A 17,710-nucleotide genomic window follows, 5' to 3' on the forward strand; every position below is an offset into this window, starting at 1 on the left:
CTGAATTCATTGATTAGTTCTAGTGGGTTTTTTTGGTAGCATATTTATGATTTTCTATGCACAGCATCACGTTGTCTGCAAATAGTACAGTTTTACTTTTTCTTGCCTTGATTCTTGATAGGTCATTCTTAATCACTTGACTGACTAATGGGGTCAATGAGCTGGGCAGGCAAAAGGGCCTCTAAACAACTTATCTTCATTGATCTAACGTCTCTAGCCCATTCCTCCCCACCCAAAATATCAGCTCTACACTCAGCAGCCAGTATCAGTAGTTAGATAGGATAATGGTCTTTCCTCTCACCTGACAGCTCTCTCTTAAAACAGATCTCCAAGGTTCCTGCCTTTCTCTTCTTGGCCTATAGAAGGAGTTATTGGTACTATTTACAATCCTTACATGGCTAACAGGAAAGATCAGGCCATGCCCTATGGGGACTAATCTCCTGGTCTCTCCAATGACCCTTGGTGTAAAGAGACTCCCAAGGATTTCCTTCAAATATTTTGAATCTGCCTGCTGTGCCCATGTGATATAGCTTAAGAGTAGCACACCTCACCCATTGGCTGACCTGCCAGAGAGATAAAGCTGGGGTTCCTGGCTGATCTGCCCTGACCTGAAGAAGCTTCATAATACAGCATGACTTTTCTGAACAAAGGAATTTGCTTCCTCTGCCCTCCACCCCACCTCAGGGCTTGGAGACCTAGTGAAGGGGTGGAAGATGTTTTGGTCAGGCTCTAGGGGTGAGGACATAGGATCATAAGGTTGTGTACGGTCACCTAATCTTGCTCCAGTGTTTCTGATGAACATCCTTTCTTCCATCTATGCTCACAGGTAGATGTAAGCAGCTCTCTTTCCCACAGATGATGAAGCCTCTCTGAGTGCTGAAGAGACCCTGGGAAGGAAAAGCTGCTACTTACTTCTTTAAATCCCACAAATCCCACCCCATCTCCCACTCATCACATTTCTCCTCTGGATCTCTTTCTCTGACTAACATCAGACAGAAACATGAGAGAACAATAGCTGGCTCTATGAATGGCAGACCAGACAAGGTGCCAGAAGCCAGAAACTAGTGTGGAACAGGAGACAAAGGAGCAGCCTTGAGAGAGGAGATGTGATGCATCGGCCTCTTTTATGAATCATCAAGGAGCCCAAGGATAGGGCACAATTTGATTCAGAAATAATTCAACGGTAGTTTTTCATTATTAAAGGAGGTTTCCTATTGGATTAATAAGATATTATTAGACAAACTAAATTAAATAAATATAATTACTCATAAACCTAGTTTTCAAATTCACAAGTTCTTGACCTTCATTTATGAAAAGGTTAAGATTTTCTTGGCCTGCTTTATTTGTAAATGAACGTGAATCATTCATGGGCCTTGCCATATGAGGTGGAAGGAAAAGAAAGTGGCACCTTTTCAACAAGACCTCCCCTAACCACTTTATTCAGAGTTGTGTCCTGAGTACCCTTCACCCATGAATTAGAGATTTCTGTCTGGTGCATTAACATGGCCCAAGTGCCTGGGCCGGTGCCTGGCATACAGTTGGTACTTAATACATGTTATTAAAGGAGTAAAGAAATTTTGGCAAAATATTGGGTTGGCCAAAAATCTCATTCAAGCTTTTCTGTAAGATGGTACAAAAACCCAAATGGATTTTCTGGTCAACCCGTTCTATTTTATCCCCTACTTATACAAATGACACTGAGAATTAAAGAAATCATGTAATACCAAATGACAGGCAGCTGGAGTCAAGACTAGCACCTGACCTGGCATCTGTCCTGGCACTTGATTTTCTGACCTGGAGGATCTCTAGCTTCTCATCAGAAGCCATCCTTCCTTTCCCTCTCTGCAAATGTTTCCATGCTCCTCCTCATCACCAGGGATGATCAAGCCCCAGAACTATACACCTCTGGGTGACCTAGGAGGTGAGAAAATGCTGTTTGTGCCCTGAAGACAAATACTTCCCTAACAGAAGTATGGGAAACAGGGAGGAAGGCTTCTTCTGAGCACATTCCCCCCATATAACATCATTTTAGTAAGCTTTTGAGGACAATGCATTACCATGATGATTGTTATGTCCTTGATGAAAAGTCTGTAGAGGAAGAAGAGTGAAACAAAGACCAGTAAGCCTAGAGAAGATTGTTAAAGGGTTGTATTGACTGGGGCAGTGAGATCCCAGAGCCCTTATTAAGCTTACAATCCCTGATGTTAGAACCTGGTGAAGTGGCTACTCAAGGAAGCCATCACTGCATATTTCCCAGCTCTGCTGCCTTCTGTGGGAACCTGTGTATTTGCATCACTCTATATCTGCTCCCCACCTTCTGTCCCTCTCTACCTTTGCAAAGTTTGGCATGCCTGAGTGACCTACAAGAAGGAAACCTCCTGGCCTTCTTTGGCAGCTGGACTTGAAGTATAAAAAGCTCTTGATCATTTCCTTCTGCAAAGATTCACACTACTTACCCCAGGGCTGGTTTCCCTGCTGGGGAGATGCCCATTACCACAGTATGCTGCTTTTCATGCTGTGTGCTCCATGGCTTTCATGGGTGTTTTTTTTTTTTTTTTTTTTTTTTTAATCTGTCTTGAAAACACTTGGGTATAGATTTGGAAAAACTCTAAATGAGCTTCAATCTATACTGTTCCGTGTGCCCAGTCCTGAGGAAATTACTGAGAGCAGCCACCGGCATGGCCCAGGAGCTGGAGCCATCCCTGGCATAATAAGGCAGATGAACAGTGTCCACAAAGAACCAGAAAGGAAGCAGAGAGGCATGTGAGCTGAAGCAAGGAGGGATGTCTCCCTTGGAGTGGTGGGTTGCCACAAGTTCTATTTTCTTTGATGAAACTTAGTAAGCTGGCTTTCCATGAAAGCTGAGGCTCATCAGGTTTAACCATAAAATGTAACCCCCACCCAGCCCCACAGTGTGTAAGGGTGGAAGTCAGCTCAGACTCTGGGGCAGTGAGGTCTTGAGCTTTGCTGGGCATCACTAAGCCCAGAGAAACTCCATGAGCCCCCTCAGGAGAGGTGGTTTTGGAGGTGTGTGTGGGAGATCATGGCCTGGTCCAAGTTGGGAAGCAGTACTATAAGGCTTGGGCAGGGGAAGAGTCTAATGGGCACCCTGGCATTGAGCAGTGGCAGCAGTCTTGCCTTTTCTTTGCAAAGGGAAGAGCTGGCATGTTGTAGGTATGGGAAACAGTTGCTGAAGAGTCTACACTGTCAGAAGAGTGGGAGTCAACTTGTGTCATTGGACATGTCCTTGTTATTTGTCCATAAAGTTATTTCAGATAGCTTAAATTATACCACAGCTGACAGTCTTCATTCCCCTGAAGCTTTTATTTTCTTTTAAAAACTAACAGACCAATGGTTCCCCAAGCTGGGAAATAACAATGAAATGTCTGCAGTATTTTCCTTGAAATGTGGGAGTAAAGGGTGAGAGGGTGTGTTAGTTGCTCAGTCGTGTCTGACTCTTTGCGACGCTATGGTCTGTCCATGGAATTCTCCAGGTAAGGATACTGGACTGGGTTGCCTTTCCATTCTCCAGGGGAACTTCCTGATATAAGGATCAAACCCAGGTCTCCTGCATTGCAGGCAGATTCTTTACCATCTGAGCTACCAAGGAAGTCCCTGGTGGGCTTCACTATAAATGTCTGAGGTGGGGCCACTATGCTGTCTGCTAGGCAGCAAGCCCCCTGCTTATATCCAATACCAGAAGTCCAGGTAATAACAGCAGTGGGACCATGGGAGGAACTTGTCCACCATGGGAGGAACAGCATGATGGGGATGTTCCTGAAGAGGTAGAAGGGACTAAATGAAACATTTCTACTGAATGGAATTCAATAATAGTGTTTCAGTCCAGTTCAGTTCAGTCGCTCAGTCGTGTCCGACTCTTTGAGACCCCATGAACCTCAGCATGCCAGGCCTCCCTGTCCATCACCAACTCCCGGAGTTTACCCAAATTCATGTCCATCGAGTTGGTGATGCCATCCAGCCATCTCATCCTCTGTCATCCCCTTCTCCTCCTGCCCCAAATCCTTCCCAGAATCAGGGTCTTTTCCAATGAGTCAACTCTTTGCATGAGGTGGCCAAAGTATTGGAGTTACAGCTTCAACATCAGTCCTTCCAATGAATATTCAGGACTGATTTCCTTTAGGATGGACTGGTTGGATCTCCTTGCAGTCCAAGGGACTCTCAAGAGTCTTCTCCAACACCACAGTTCAAAAGCGTCAATTCTTCGGCACTCAGCTTTCTTCACAGTCCAACTCTCACATCCATACATGACTACTGGAAAAACCATAGCCTTGACTAAATGGACCTTTGTTGGCAAAGTAATGTCTCTGCTTTTTAATATGCTATCTAGGTTGGTCATAACTTTCCTTCCAAGGGGCAAGTGTCTTTTAATTTCGTGGCTGCAATCACCATCTGCAGTGATTTTGGAACCTCAGACTATAAAGTCTGACACTGTTTCCACTAATAGTGTTTCAAGAACAACACAAATCCTGTATAATGTTTGATTTAAAATACTTCAACTATTTTCTTAGAATTTCTTATTTGCTCCTGATGCTTAATAGTGAGAAAAGATTATTGATTCCATTTTATAGATGAGGACACTTGAGCCTTAGAAAGGTTATGTCCCAGAAGAAGTGAAAGTAAACCCTCAAATCCCTGATTCTCAGTACACCAGGGTTACAGCTGAATCCTGCTGGGGACACAGAAATGATTGGGACACAGAACACATCCGTCTTCAAAGAGCAGTCTCAGGGAAGACCTCACTAAGCAGACATTGATAAAGACAGAATTTCATTTGTAAACTCATTTATGGTGACTTTAGTACAGTAATGAAGAAATTCCTGGTTAGCATTGTTTGCTCCTTTCTCTGAAAACTGATTCATTGGGAGGAAACACAAAGATTGCAGGTCCCTGGGTCTTATTAACAAGATGCTACTGCCCCTCAGCAGTATTTAGGTTTTCTAGGCTTCCCTAGGCTTCCCTAGTGTTCCCAGGCTTAGTGGACAAACATACAAAATGCCCAGTTACATTTGCATTTCAGATAAATAAAGAATAATATTTTAGTGTAAACATACCTCATATATTGCATTGCATGCTCAGTCATATCCAACTCTTTGTGGCCCTATGGACTGTAGCTTGTCAGGCTTCTCTGTCCATGGGATTTTCTCAGCAAGAATGTTGGAGTGGATTGCCGTTTCCTCCTTCAGGGGATTTTCCTGACCCAGAAATGGAACCTGTGTCTGCTGCATTTCCTGCATGTCAGGCAGATTATTTACCACTGAGCCACCAGGGAAGCCCATATATTGCATGGGGCATACTTATTAAAAAAAAAAAAAAATCTGTGTTGTTTGTATGAAAGTCAAATTTAACTAGGCATCTTGTGTTTGAAGGGCTTCCCTGGTAGCTCAGATGGTAAAGAATCTGCCTGCAATACAGGAGACTTGGGTTCAATCCCTGGGTAGGGAAGATGACTTGGAGAAGGGAATGGCTACCCACTCTAGTATTTTTGCCTGGAGAATCCCACGAACAAAGAAGTCTGGTGGGCTACAGTCCATGGGGTCAAAAGGAGTCAGACACGACTGGATGACTAACACTTTCACTTGTATTTTATCTGGTAACTATTAGCAGGTTACAGCACTTGAAGAACTTTGTTTTCCCAACCACCCATTGTCTCTATCTAAACTCTAAGTTCTGGATCTTTCTCCCAGGGCCAGGCAGAGTATCCCTCTTGACAAGAGCCTGCTAGAAACAAGATGGTTTGGCTCAAAGGTGTGAGACTCGTGTTGAGATTTCAGGCCAAGTATTAGGGTGTGGGTTCTAGGGAGCCCAAATTCACATGAGAGGAATAACAATGACCCTGCTGGCTTCTGCCCAATGAATACTGGATTGGCTAGGCAGAAATGTGTTGACAGAGGCAGGGTCACACATCTCAATTTTTCTCTTTCTGATTCCTGAAACCATTACCGAACCTGGACTTCGGTTTGCTCATCCTCGCTCAGTAAAGCCAATCTACTGACGCTGGGTTGTGGCCAAGGAAAGAAGAGCATTTATTGCGGGGTACAAAGCAGGGAGAATGAGCAGCTCATGCTCAAAAGACCTGAGCTCCCTGATAGCTTACAGGAAAGGGCTTTTAAAGATGCCGTGAGGGAGGGGTCTGCAGGGTCCATAATCAACTTGTACCCAGTTCTTAAATTGATTGGTATCAAGGTGAAGTTTCAAGTACCACCAACCTTCTGGCTTCAACCAGTCTGGGGTCTATGTCCTTATTGTCAGCAGTTTTCTTCTGGTGGGGGTCTGCTCCCGTAAAAACAACTTAGGAATGTGTGTCAGACTTTTATCTGTATCTTTCAGGGAACTGGGAGGTCAGTGACTCTGCAATGTGGCTGATTTATAAGACTATAATTGTTACCAGTTTCCCAGCTCAACAGCTATTCTTTGTTTCTACATCTCCACATTTCCTAATCATTAACTCTTGAGCAAGCCTTTTGAGACTCATAAGAGATCTGAGAGACTAAACCAAAAGCCTTTTATTTCAAGGACAGGAACACAGTATGTGGTTTCAAAACCACTAGACTGACTGCTTTTAAATATGTGACATCTAGAATTCTAGGGCCCTCATAGAAGTGGGTCAGACATCACGGCCCATGTTCTATCCCCAGACACCAGTACATCTGCCAGTTGAGTAAGGCTCACCCTCCAGCACCTCCATGTCTACACCCTTTCACTCTCTGCCAGTGGCTGAGGGGGTTGGCCTGTTCTCACAAGAGTCCCTTTTAGGATTTGCAGATTTAATTTAGATTGACATAAAAGAAAATCATGGACTATTTTCTGCAAGTTGTTGCTTAATTTTAGGGAGAGATAAGATAGGTTATGGTCCAAGGAAAGGGAGACAGCTGATGAGCTCCTAGAGTGATTGCTTATAACCTGGGACTATGCCTTCCACTCTTCTTGGACTTACCAAATAGAGTTTCTGAGGGTGCTATAGGCTGGGCCCTGGAGACTGGGTCATCATGGACAGAGAATGTTCCCTGCCTTTAAGGGCAGGTGACTCAGGGAGCCTGACAGAGGACAGACTTGGGGCCGGGCTGGCAACTTCCTAGCAGCACCCTACTACCCTTCAGCACCCTCTGTTTCCACAGCCAGGCATGGCTGGGGCCTGGGAGCAGGTGGGCTAGGCATTCAGGGGCCCAGAGATCTTCTCCATTTCCCAGAGGTCACACCGTTACCCCCCTGGCTGGAGGCCCATGTGGTAGGTGTGTGGCTCCTCTCTCTGCAGGGGCCTGGGCCTTGTGAAGCCCGGCCTCTAGGTGGGAGAGTGTGAACACCAGATTCAGAGTCTCCCTGGCCTGAGCACTGTTGCTAGTGGTCAAAGTGTTTTAGTACCATTATCATTTTTGTTTAGTTTTTAGTATTCCTGCCTTTTTCTCCACAAAAGGGTAAATTAAAAAGAAGTAAGGCTTGTACCAGGACTGGCTATTCCTCCTTGAAGTCTCCAAGACTAACATAATTCAAATTCTGACCAGTATAATTTGAAATACAGTTGGATTTTCACTTCCATCCTATAGTTTTTCCGCCAACCAGATTCAGTTTAGATTAAGGAGAACAAAAGTAGGGCATGTTTTTCTTTGGCTCAATCAATGGTGCTGTAGTTCAGCTGTCGCCCCTCCTGTCCTGCCCTGTGACTTTCAGTCCTTTGGTCTGAAAGGGATTGCAGAGAGAGTGTTTCCTAGAATGGATAAGGTGGGATGCTCTTGGACCCATTGCACCCCATGGCTAATCCTTTCCTTCTCATTAACCCTGTGTATGTTCTCCTGATCTGTCCCTCACGGTCTGCGTGCCTCCTCCACTGTAGGGATCTCCAGGCCCTCGCCTCACCTCAGCTTTCTGAGTTCAACTGCTCTGAGCCCCTTCACAGTCCTCTTCTGTCTGGTTTTCCTTTGCAGATTGGTACAAGATGGTCTTGTTTGATGAGGAAGTCATACAGCTCCCCAGCCCTTCTCAGCATCCTCACTGCTTCCTGCCTCTACCTGGAACCCACACTCTTTATCTCATCTTCCTCCACCCTTCACCGGTGTTCTCACATGGGCCTTGCCTCCACAGCAGCGATGACCGAGAAGGATTGGCACAAAGAATGTTACTGAGCACCTGATGTGTGCCCAGTAAAGTGCTAATGTGTTGTGACTGAGAGCACAGACTCAGGGCATATTAGTTTGCCCACATCAGACCCCAAACTTACAATCTGTGCAGGCTGGTGCAAGAGAAACTGACCCTCTGGGCCTCCTTCTATGTGCGTGCATGCTCAGTCATGTCTGACTTTGTGACCTCGTGGACTGCAGCCTGCCAGGCTCCTCTGTCCATGGGATTCTCCAGGCAAGAATACTGGAGTGGGTTGCCATTTTCTTCTCCAGGGGATCTTCCCAACCCAGGCAATGAACTTGCATCTCCTGCAGTTTCTGCATTGGTAGGAGGATTCTTTACCACTGAGCCACCTGGGAAGACCTGGGCCTTCTTCTACCATCTATCAAATAAGAACCTGAAGAGATGTTTTCAGGTGCTCTAAGGTTCCTTGGCTTTCCTCTTGCCTACCAGAGTCCAGATGTGGCAGAAGGGATTTGCAGGCTCATGTTCAAGTGCCCTTAACTGTGGGAAAGATGGAGCCCCTTTCCTGGTCCTATATACAGAGGACCCTACTCTGACCTCTCCATTTCTCATGAGTAGATGAATAAAAGGGTCAAAATGGACATGTCTACCCAAAGCCCATGCTCCCCTTCTGATCCACACTTTATCTACCCAGGACCCTGGAATTCCTGCTCAGGCGGCCTTGAACCTGCTTCCAGGGTCAACAGAAGGCACTTCCTGTGTCTGTTCTCTGGAGGATGGACTGCTCTGTGCTATGCATGTCCATATGGCAGGGGCTGTCTCATTCCCCTGTAGTCAAGACTTCACTTTTCTAGGACTTGAGACTCAGGTTAGATTAATGATCATAACTGGTCTGAAGGGAATGTAATTATTGACATTAATAATCTACTCCTGATGGAATAAAGCTTTGCTTTCTTCTCCCAGCCCTGTCACTATCTAGAAAAGGCTGGGGAGGGCCCCATTAATCATGCTGTCTTGATGTTCCTGCCCACTCAATAGTCATGACTCTATTGCTCAGAAGACAGGGGAGGGATTATTATTACCACACAGACACTACAAAGGCAGTATTGTCGTTGTCAGGTTGCTTGATGGTTTCATAATTTTAATAAAAGAACTGGCTTTTATACTCAAAGGAGTGACTAATAAAGAGGTCCACAGCCATGTGGTAATGGGTAAACTGCTCTCAACAAGAGAGGGTTGAGTTCTCTTGGAGTCTGAGGGCTCTCCCATCACTCCACCTCCAGCCCTTTGTCCTGCCTGCACAGCTCTCCTGCTTCAAGCTGTACAGTGAAATATTTCTCTAAATGGAGAGGAAAATAAGCAGATAAGAAGCTTTTAACCACTTGCATGAGTCAGGACTTTCTCAGACATCTGTAATAGAAACCCAACTCTGATTTAAGGAAAAGAAAAAGCAGACTGAGCTGGGCACATGCGGATTGGCTCAAAGGACTACACAGACCAGGAAGATAGGTGTCCCTTCAGGCAAGACTGAAACTCAGAAAATGAAAATGTAGCCCTCAAGATCCCAGCCCTGTCCTCTCATCCCTTGGCTCAGTTCAGCTTTCTTCTGGGTGGGCTGGTTGTCAGCAGCTGAGCCCAGGACCTCTGCTGTGATGAAGGAGCCACACTTCAAGTTTCTGCTCTGTTTTCTCTGCTTCTTAACCCCACTCACCCCTCCCTTTGTTTGTTGTCTCCCTCCAGGGAGAGCAGGGGCTTTGCAGGATTCATTATTTTATAGCCAGAGCTTCCAGCAGCACCTGGAACAGAGAAAGCTTTCTCATAGTCGTTGAATAAATGAATAAGCCCTGTGAAATATGTTTATAATCTTTACTTTCTAGACAGAGAGATTGAGACTCAGAGAAGAAATAAGTTCCCTGAGGTCATTCAGCACATATCTGACAGAGCCCAGGTTTGAACACAGATGATTAGATTCCAGACCCTCTGATGATGCACACTGTGTGGCAGAGTCTTGTATCCAGTGTCTATCTGAGCTGGGCTAGGAGAACATGGAGGGAGACAGAGAGACAGATGGCGGGAAAGAGAGAGAAGGGGGAGGAAGGGAGAGGAAAGGCCAGGATATCAGGCCAGTGGGCAGCTCATCTGGTCCATCTCAGGGAGGGAAGATGGCACCCACTTCCCTCCTCCATGACAGCACTGGAATATGCCAGTTTGGGGAAAGGAAACTATTAAAGGAGCCTTTAAAATCATTAGCAAAATCAAATTATTGCACAGTTCTGTTTTCCATGGGTCCCAACCCAAGCCATAGGTTCCTTTTCTATGATTCCCTGTACCAGACTGCTGGAGTGCTTCACTTCTGACCTGCAAGCGTTTGCAAGGTCAGAGCTTGGAAGGTAGGAAGATGGCTACCCAGAGAGGGCTGCATCCCTAATATATTTTGCTGTACTGGGAACACTAGTTTCAGAGCACCTGCTCAGGGATCTGACACTCTGAGGCTGAAGTCCAGCTCTGCCCTTCTCTAACTTCAAATCTTCACCCTTTCTGTGCCTTTAAGGCTCTTCTTTCATGGGGCTGTTGAACAGATGCAGCTGTGTGGATGTGCTCTTCTCTCTCTGCAAGTGGCTCCCTGTGCTGCTTCTCTCACGGGACTGAATGAGTGGTGAGGATGTGGCAGGGTCAGGGTCCTGCTGCTGTGATTTTGGCTTCTTGGCTGCAAGGTGACAGGCACATCCTCAAAACTTGCAAGCTCTCCCTCCCTCCACAAGGTAGTCATGGAGTAGACCATCTCATTATGTAGCCATTGGATGCACATTAAAGTGACTGCTACAAAGCCCATTAGTTAATTGCAAAGTAACTGCCAGCACACTGAAAGGAACAACTGTTTGATTTATTCTCATTGCCTAGATGTGATTAAGTCCTCCAGACTTGAGTAAGGACCTTAGGAGACTGGCAGCTTCCAAGTACAGGAGAACACTTGTGCTGAGATGGGATGGGGTGGATCTCAGGACTCGTGGAGTAACATAGTAAGGGGGCAAAGATCTGGCCCCCAGTGCAGTTCTCAAAGCCCTCTGAAACTCAGAGGTGGACCTTTCTTTGGAATCTGCCAATGCTTCTGTTGGGCTACTCAGCAGGTGCACAGGGTTGCACACGGGGCATATGGAGAAGGAGGTCCAGGGCTCACAGCCAGTCCCCAGTTCTGCTAACGCAATCCCACACTTGTCCCCACCTGTTCCATTCACACCCCCAGGCACTTTCTCAGATATGAGCTTGCTCAGGCTGCCATGAAAAAGTACCACACACTGAGTAGGTTTACAGAAACTTACTCTCTTACAGTTCTGTAGGACAGAAAGCTGAAATCAAGGTGTCAGCCGAACCATGTTCCCTCTGAAGCCTCCAGGGAGGCTTCTTCCTCATCTCTTCCAGTTATTCATAGCCTCAGACATTCATTCCTTGGCTTATGGCTGCATCACTTCAACCTCTGCCTCCAACTTTACATGGCTTTCTCCCCACATCTCTGTGTCATAAGGACGTGAATCATATTGAATTCTGGTCCATCCTAACTCTAGTGAAACCTCATTTGAACTAGCTACATCAGCAATGACCCTTCCATATCACCCCAGAAAGAATATGAGAGGAATGATAACTGTAGAATCCTGTGGTCCTAATAGACTGAATGCCCTGCCTCTGTCCTGATCAGTTGACGTTTCCAGATTGGGCACAAAAGGAAGTCCCCTCCCAGTGATAGTCTAGTTAGAAAGACAATGCCAGGGCAAGCTGGCCAAGCATGTCCTTCCACAGAACCCAGAGATGAGAGATTATTTCCCAGAATATGTGACTTTTCTGTTAAAATAACCACCTTATATTTTTGCTTTCTTTACACATGACCTGTCTTTAGAATGATGTTGCAGAATACAATAAGAGCCTTTCACGCCTGAGAAATTAGCTGCAAGTTGACTTGTGTTTTCTCATTGACTTTCATTATCAAATCAGAGATATGTTCTGTGACCACCTATTAGGGCTGCACGTTCCTCACTTCTGCTTCATTCTCTGTATCTTTCCCTTCTGTGACCTTCATTTTAAGCTCACATGGAGTCTGATAAACAGGACCCAAGTAGGTCCTCCCCTTTGCCAATTCTTTCCTGTGCTCCAGTTCCACAGTGGTCTTCTTATGTGGCTTTTTAAATGCCATACCATCCACCTGAATCCTACAACTTCCCACCAGGGAAAAGGAGAGACCCCCAGATTAGCATCTCCATGACCTAGTTCTTTTGCTCATTAAACCATGATGTTCTCTTCTTCCCAGTAGGGTTTCAGAGCACCAGGGAACCCTTCTTCACCACACCATGGGTGTATCTTGGGAACCATGCACTTTTCTTTTCCTGGATTACCCCACCACTTTGCTTCCAAGCATCTGAATTCCCTTTGGATCTTGCATCCCTCATAAAGTCCCAGTGAGAAGGGAATGTCTGCCTTGGCAAACTCCTGTAGCACCCCGTAGGAAGCAGGACACAGCATGGCAAGAACCAGGTGACAAGAACAAGACAGACTTGACTGTTGGTCTCTTCCATCTGAGTGTGCTTGGTGTCTCTTCCCATTCCTTCCTCTTAAATAACAGCATCTGTAAAGGGAGTGGTTTGCTACATGGGTAAAATGAAGGATGGGTTTCCCAGGTGATGCTAGTGGTAAAGAACCTACCTGTCAATGCAGGAGACGTGAGACACAGGTTCTATCCTTGGGTCAGGAAGATCCTCTGGAGGAGGAAATGGCAACCCACTCTAGTATTGTTGTCCTTGAGAATCCTCATGAACAAAAGAACTACAGTCCATGGGGTCAGACACAACTGAAGTGACTTAGCATGCACTTATGCAAGATGAAGGACAAGTCTAGCCAGTAGGTCTCCAGGGCAAAGAGGTAGATGCTTGGTTATTGTTGTTTAGTCACTAAGTTGTGTCTAATTCTTTTGTGACTCCGTGGACTATAGATTGCTAGGCTCCTCTGTCCATGGGATTTTTCAGGCAAGAATACTGGAGTGATTTTGGAACCCAAGAAAATTAAGTCTGTCACTGTTTCCATTGGTTCCCCATTTATTTGCCATGAAGTGATGAGACCAGATGCCATGATCCTTGTTTTTTGAATGTTGAGTTTTAAGCCAGCTTTTTCACTCACTTTCATCAAGAGGCTCTTTAGTTCTTTGCTTTCTGCCATAAGGGTGGTATCATCTGCATATCTGAGGTTATTGATATTTCTCCTAATAATCTTGCTTCCAGTTTGTGCTTCATCCAGCCTGGTATTTTGCATGATGTACTCTGCATATAAGTTAAATAAGCAGGATGACAATATACAACCTTGACATACTCCTTTCCCAATTTGAAATTAGTCCATTGTTCCATGTCTGGTTCTAACTGTTGTTTCTTGACCTGTATACAGATTTCTCAGGAGGCAGGTAAGGTGGTCTGGTATTCCAATGCTTTGAAGTATTTTCCACAGTTTGTTGTGATCTACACAGTCTAAGGCTTTGAGATCATCAACAAAGCAGAAGTAGATGTTTTTATGGAAGTCTCTTGCTATTTCTATGATCTGACAGATGTTGGCAATTTGATTTCTGGTTCCTCTGCCTTTTCTAAATCCAGCTTGAACATCTGGACATTCACGGTTCACATACTGTTGAAGCCTGGCTTGGAGAATTTCGAGCATTATTTTGCTAGCGTGAGATGAACGCAACTGTGTGGTAGTTTGAACATTCTTTTGCATTGCATTTCTTTGGAATTGGAAGGAAAATTGACCTCTTCCAGTCCTGTGGCCACTGCTGAGTTTTCCAAATTTGCTGGTATATTGAGTTCATCAATTTAACAGCACCATCTTTTAGGCTTTGAAATAGCTTGGCTGGAATTCCATTACTCTGCTAGCTTTGTTCGTAGTTATGTCTTCTAAGCCCCATCTGACTTCACATTCCAAGATGTCTGGCTGTAGGTGAGTGACCTCACCATCATGGTTATCTGGGTCATGAAGATCTTTTTCGTATAATTCTTCTGTGTATTCTTTCCATCTTTTCTTCATATCTTCTGCTTCTGTTAGGTCCATACCATTTATATTGTTTATTGTGCCCATCTTTGCTTGAGACATTCCCTTGGTATCTCTAAGTTTCTTGAAGAGATCTCTAGTCTTTCCCATTCTATTGCTATCCTCTATTTCTTTGCACTGATCACTTAGGAAGGCTTCCTTATCTCTCCTTGCTATTATTTGGAACTCTGCATTCAAATGGGTATATCTTTCCTTTTCTCCTTTGCCTTTCGCTTCTCTTCTGTTCTCAGCTATTTGTAAGATACCCTCAGACAAACATTTTGTCTTTTTGCATTTATTTTTCTTTGGGATGGTCTTGATCACTGTCTCCTGTACAATTTCACAAACCTCTGTCCATAGTTCTTCAGGATCTCTGTCTATCAGATCTAAACCCTTGAATCTATTTGTCACCTTCACTGTATAATCGTAAGGGATTTGATTGAGGTCATACCTGAATGATCTAATGGTTTTCACTACTTTCTTAAATTTAAGTCTGAATTTTGTAATAAGGAGTTCATGATCTTAGCCACAGTCAGTTCCCGGTCTTGCTTTTGCTGAGTGTATCTTCTCCATTTTCGACTTCAAAGAATATAATCAATCTGATTCTGGTATTGACCATCTGGTGATTTCCATGTACAGAGACATCTGTTGTGTTTTTGGAAGATGGCGTATGCTATGACCAGTGCGTTCTCTCGGCAAAACTCTGTTAGCCTTAGCCCTGCTTCATTTTGTAGTCCAAGGCCAACTAGCCTGTTACTTCAGGTATCTCTTGACTTCCTACTTTTGCATTCCAGTCCCCTATAATGAAAAGGACATCTTTTTTTTTTTTTTTTTGGTGTAGGTCATCATAGAACCATTCAACTTCAGCTTCTTCAGCATTACTGGTTGGGGCATAGGCTTTGATTACTGTGATATTGAATGATTTGCCTTGGAAATGAGCAGCAATCATTCTGTTGTTTTTGACGTTGCACCCAAACTTTGCATTTTGGACTCTTTCATTGACTATGAGGGCTACTCCATTTCTTCTAAGGGATTCTTGCCCACATTAGTAGATATAGTGGTCATCTGAATTAAATTCACCCCTTCTTCTCCATTTTAGTTCACTGATTCCTAAAATGTCAATGTTCACTCTTGCCATGATAGCTTACGGTGAACAATGTCAGATTCGTGATCTTCAAAGAAGATTTAGCTTTGGGTCAAGGGACTAGGCTTGATCACTAAACATGTTTTGTGTAGCTGAGTTTTATTAAAGTATAAAAAGGGACAAAGAAAGCTTCTGACATAGACATCAGAAGGGTGATGAAGAGTGTCCCCCTTGCTAGTCTAAGCAAGGGAGCTATATACTTTTTCAATTGGTTATTACAGTAAATCAAAAGAATGTCTCAATTTTGTAAAGGTCTTACCAGATCCATTCCCAAAATATACATTTTAAGATAACAGGATTAGTCAGAAGGTTCTCAAGAAGGAGAAACATGTCCTCAAGCTGGATACATTGTTGTTATATAATCATTGGTACAGAGTTTAAGGAAAAACATATCCTTGAGCAAGATGGGTTGTTTTGTTGTGCAATCATCAGCTCTGGACTTAAAGAAAAAAAAAAAACAAAAAAACGTTTTGTCCTTTTCTCCTCCTTGAGAACTCCAGACCTTTATCTCCTCCTCAAGAGCCCCAGACTTCTTATCAACCTGCCTAGGAATTGACTCTCTCAGCCGTCTCCTGTTTGGCTACTTCCAATTTACTTTGATTCATGGACCTAACATTCAAGGTTCCTATGCAATATTGTTCTTTACAACATTGGACGTTATTTCCATCACCAGTCACATCCACAACTGGGCATTGTTTTCATCTTGGCTCCGTCTCTTCAGTTTTTGGAGTTCTTTCTCCAGTCTTCTCCAGGAGCACCTACTGACTTGGGAGTTCATCTTTTAGTGTCATATCTTTTTGCCTTTCAGACTGTTCATGGGGTTCTCAAGGCAAGAATGCTGAAGTGGTTTGCCATTCTTTTTTCCAGTGGACGACATTTTGTCAGAACTCTCTACCATGACCCGTCCATCTTGGGTGACCCCTGCATAGCATGGCTCATAGTTTCATCGAATTAGACAAGGCTGTGGTCCACGTGATCAGTTTGGTTAGCTTCCTGTGATTGTGGTTTCCATTCTGTCTGCCCTCTGATGAATAATGGTAAGAGGCTTATGGAAGCTTCCTGATGGGAGAGAGGCTGGCTGTGGGGAAAACTGGGTCTTGTTCTGATGGGGGAAACTGGGTCTTGTTTATATATATATATATATATATATATATATATATATATATATATATATATATACACCCTACTGGTTTTGTTTTTCTAGAGAAAACTGACTGATGTGGGGATGTAGTAGCAAGACTCCTGGGCAGAAATTTCCCTGATATCACTCAGTTGGACTTGACTGATAAAGGGCTACAATCTGGTTGGGGCAAGGGGCAGGGGTGGGATACAAAAGCAAGGGCCCTCACAAGAGAGGGTTGACATTGTGGTCCATGGCCCCCAAACCATATAGGAGGCTGTCAGTCCAGGAGGGGCAAAGAAGGAGAAAGCAGAGGCCTGAACAAGTGTGTGTGTGGGGGGTGGGGGGAGTGTGACTAAAGGAATAAGCAGGCAGGGAGAGAGATTGTGGCCTGAGGATGGAAGATGCAAGTAAATCTTTTGAGCGCAAGGGACTCTGCTAGGTTACGTTCACTATAGGCCTAGGAGGGCTACCAGGTGGGGAGAGCAGATGGCCCACTGAAAAGAGCATCTTAACAGGGCCACCCAGTGAATGCTCAGCTTCTTAGGGAAACTTCTTTTCAGTATTGGTGTCTGCAGTATTGATCTGATGGAGGAAGAGCCATGCTCTTCACGGAGACCATTATCAGGGATTTTATGGACTATTGCTTCAGGTGCAGTATGGAGTAATTATTTCTTAAGACTCTTTGTATGTATAATTGTATCCCTGCTACTCAGGATATGTTCAGAAAATAATTACTATTGAATTAACTGCATTAACAGTCTTTCAATTCTACTACCAACACTGTTTGCATGTAAGCTAAGTTTCCTCCTTGCCAATCTGTGTCTGTTACAATAAGCATTTCAACTAAATTAGCATCTCAGTAACAGTCAAATTATCTTTAATATGATATAATTACTTTTTTGTTAGGCTAAACTAGAAACTAGCAGGCCTGGCATGCTGCAGCCCATGGGGTAGCAAAGAGTCGGACACGACAGAGTGACTGAACTGAACAGAACTGAAACTAGAGATACTGAGCTGTGAATGTCTAGCATAGCTTTGAGAAGTCATTAAAACAAATCCAGATGCCTTTCTAAGACAGGAGTATATTTTCCAACAGTCCTGTTAAAGACCTAAAAATACATCCCTTGTGCTAAATCCACTTCTTGCAGGACACCTTTCTGATGCTGTCACACCTCCTAGCCCTCACATAAGAAGTTCTGTGCATCTGCACCTGCTACAGTTGCCTTCGCAGCTTCCTCATGTGTGGACCTCACTGCTAGGCTGAACCATGAGGCTTGTCAGCATAAAAG

This window comes from Giraffa tippelskirchi, chromosome 7 (genome assembly GCF_054371585.1).
Source record: "Giraffa tippelskirchi isolate mGirTip1 chromosome 7, T2T-mGirTip1v1.2.pri, whole genome shotgun sequence".
Lineage (NCBI taxonomy): Eukaryota > Metazoa > Chordata > Mammalia > Artiodactyla > Giraffidae > Giraffa > Giraffa tippelskirchi.